We start from the raw sequence: 3,899 nt of genomic DNA on the forward strand, positions 1-3,899 counted from the left end.
AAGCATCTATCCTGATATTCCTACTGCAGAGTTCCCTGAAGAATTGTCCCAACTCTGCAACTGCTCTGTATAAGTCAGGGCGGCCCAATCCTCTAAGTATAACAGGTAAAACCCTTTGAAGTAGGACGTGGCAGTCATGAGTTTTCAACCCTTGTACCTTGTTTCCATCTGCACTGACTCTCCTTTCAGGGTTGGAAGCAAATCCATGTGGGAATCTCACACGTGACATGACCTCGCATAATTCTTTTCTTTTTACCTTGTCCAAGACGTACACAGCTGGTGCCATATCCTGTGGTTTACCTTCATCTTGCACCTGCAAATCCTGTCTGATACCCAGGTGTGTCAAATCAATCCTAGATTTTAAGGTATCTTTCGTCTTGCCTTCAATATTAAGAAGTGTGCCGATAATGCTGTCACATATATTTTTCTCGATGTGCATCACATCAAGATTATGTTGCAGATCCAAATCTTTCCAATACTCCAAGTCCCACAAAGTGGACCTGCGGGTAAACAATAATCTCTCTTCTGCCCTGCCACGCTTCCTTTTCCCGCTACCATTATCAGGATGGTTTCCTGGTGTAATATGCCTGACCTTCTCTAATTCCACTTGCCACTCATCGGCGATGAGCCACTTTGGCGCATCACGGATTTCATGCTTTGCATTGAACACATGTCTTCGGTATTTTCTAGGAAGCAACTTGTCCTTGGCAAGGAAACGGCGGTGTCCAATGTAACAGATCTTGCTAAGTATTGTGTATGACAGCGGATTCCTGTCACAGTGGACACATGCATTGTAACCATGTGTCGTTCGCCCTGACATAGTGCCCAAAGCCGGATAATCATGGATGCACCAAATTATAACAGCACGCAGAAAGAAATCAGTTGGTGGGCTGCTATATAGGTCTCGAGTGAGAACACCCTTCCATAGCTGTTGAAGTTCCTCCACAAGAGGCTCCATGAACAAATCAAAATCCTTTCCAGGACTTTTTGGACCTGGGATGAGCAAGGCCATCATGTAGTTTGATTCTTTGGTGCAGACATTTGGAGGCATGTTGTAAGGGATAACAAGCACTGGCCACATGCTATATGTGGCGCTCTGGTGGCCAAATGGGTTAAATCCATCTGAAGCTAAGCCAAGTCTAATGTTTCTCGGGTCAGCAGCAAACTCTTTGTGTTTATCATTGAAGCTTTTCCACTCACTACCATGAGATGGATGGCTCATTACATTCTAGTCTCTGTACTCCTGGTTCCTAGAATGCCACAGTACATCCTCTCTTGTTTCAGCATCATGAAACAACCTCTTCAATCTTGGTGAAATTGGAAAATGTCTCAGAACATTATGAGGAATCCTCTTCACAGCATCACCATCTTTCCATCTTGATGATTTGCATTTCGGGCATTCACTTAAGTTGGCATAATCCTTCCGGAACAGAACACAATTATTCTTACAAACATGGATCATATCATATCCAATTCCAACTGCACGAAGGAAATTCTTCATTTTACTATAGGTGTGTGGTAGCTCAGACGCATCTGGAAAAGATTCGCGGAAAGCAGCCAACATTGCATCGAATGATTTGTTGGTTATCCGCTCAGATGTCTTCACCTAAAGAAAGGTGACCATAGCTGAGAATACTGACAGCTTATTTCCTGGGGTGATAGCAACGTTGCATTGTTCCAACATGCGGGCCCACCGTTTTTCTTCTGCAGGTGAAATTTCACGGAATGCACGAGCATTTCGTAGCATTGTTTCAATGTTGGTCAAACTCACTGGCTCCACCACCACCTCCTCCTCCTCTTCCACCTGAGCATCAGGCAGATCAAGATGGTGATCTGTTGCTTCCACGTAGTCAATAACATTGACGTTCACAGCTTCACCATGATGAACCCACCTAGTATATGTGACCGACATCCCATACAAGTGTAGATGATTTTGCACAGTTGACTGGGGTCTTGTAACTGAATTCATACAACTGCTACACGGGCAGAGCACATCTGATTTTGGACCACCGTACTCAGCTCTGATAAAGTTCATGAAGTTTTCAACCCCCTCGACATATGCAACGGAGAATCTTCGAGCAGAAGTTATCCAAGTCCTGTCCATCTGTTAGACATACAAATTAGTTCTTCTACTAGATATTACAGGAAAAACATATATGCTTTTTTATGAAGTCCAGAAAAAAATACCTAGGTCGATGTCTAAAGCTATGGCAAGATATTTGGACGAGCAGATCTAAGTAACAAAATATATGTAAAGCTAATTCAACAAACAGATTTGAGTGCCAAATTATGGCAGGCTATTTCAGCAGTCAAAGAGGCCGAGCACACAGCCATCAAACTATCGAAGGCCATCGCAGCAACAAAGATCGAGTATAAAACAATGTAGAGCTATTTCACCTAACAGATTGGCTACTAGACCATGGCAATCTACGTCACAATAAATATATGGCAGGATATTTTAGCAACTAATCGGCATTGGCATGCCATCTCAGCTAAGCAGATTGAGTGCAGAACAGGGCAAGGAAGCTTCTTAAGCAGAGCATATTGACAGTAAACTACTTCGGCAAACAGTGAGATTAACAGCGTCTATCAGCTAACATTCAGCGCTACACCGACATGAACGGGGCCTCAGTCTAGAATGCGCGTACTGTGGGAGAAGCTGACCGCCATGCGTCTCCACATGAACGTCGCCAGCGGTGGCGGCGCTGACCGCCGTGCGCCTCCACAAGAACGTAGCCAGAGGTGGCGGCGCGGCTAGAGGACGGCAGTCTACGAGAGCGTACTGTGGGAGCGAGAGGATCGCCGAACCGTGGTGCCGACGTATCGGCGTGGTGGGGAGGGCGGCTTTGGCAGAGCGAATGGAGTGGAGGGGGACAGGGGGGAGGGGTTTTTGGGGAATATTATTGGCTAGTTGGCCGAAGGGTGGTTGAATCGGAATTGGGGGGAATTTTTGGGTGTGGGCGAGGGGAGTTTGGTGCATGGTCGGTTTCTCCAAGTGCAGTCCCACGTGTCAGTGAAGAGGCAAGCCGAAGCGCGTTCCGTTTGCGTGAGCCATGTGCAGGACTGAACGTGTGTGGGGTGCAATGTGACTGCAACAGGAGTGCTGTGAGTGTACCACATTTTTCCTTTTAAACTAGGTGCTTCGCCCTCACAAAAAAATCTATTGCTTCGCGCGATCCATCGATACTACTACTAGTAATCCGGTAATCCCGACTAAAACGGCGCGGCCAGGTCTTTTCCCGCGCGATATGCTGGGAGGTTGGCTTAGTTGGATTTTTTAGGACGAGTAATGCTACACCTACGTAATCCCAGTTACGTAATTAAGATAATGTGAAACGTGTGAGCTGTTGATTGTAGATTGGGGGGAGGGAGGGGCCCACCACCATGAAAATCAGGGGAGGAGAGAGAGAGGCAATTTACGTTAACCCTTTCGTAGGTTCCCGTAGATGTAGAAAGATGTGTCCGATCCTGCAATATAGGTCGTCCGATCTATATTTAACGGATAGGAAGGAAACTATGACAATTTACCCGCACTCCTCTCCACATTTGCAGATAAGGCTTTCCCTCATTCATCCTTTTCTCCCACAAGATCTTGATCTTCCGTGCAATGCACTGTCATCTTGCTAGTACTCCTACAATATGTATATTATTGTGAAAGTTCATATACACCGGCCGAGATTAATGCAAACACGGCAGATTTTCATTACACTTCGAACTTTTATAGGAGAAAAAAATAAAACAAACCCGACCCTAAACCTATTCTATGGTGGCGACCGACGTCCTCCATCTGTGATCTCCATGTACGGGGGTGGGGTTCAAGACCCGTGAAGTGAAGGTGCGGTCTCCGGCGAGGAAAAGTAGAACACAGGAGACGGACCGGCCAGTTGGCACACCATGCC

Source organism: Triticum dicoccoides, chromosome 5A (genome assembly GCF_002162155.2).
Source record: "Triticum dicoccoides isolate Atlit2015 ecotype Zavitan chromosome 5A, WEW_v2.0, whole genome shotgun sequence".
NCBI lineage: Eukaryota > Viridiplantae > Streptophyta > Magnoliopsida > Poales > Poaceae > Triticum > Triticum dicoccoides.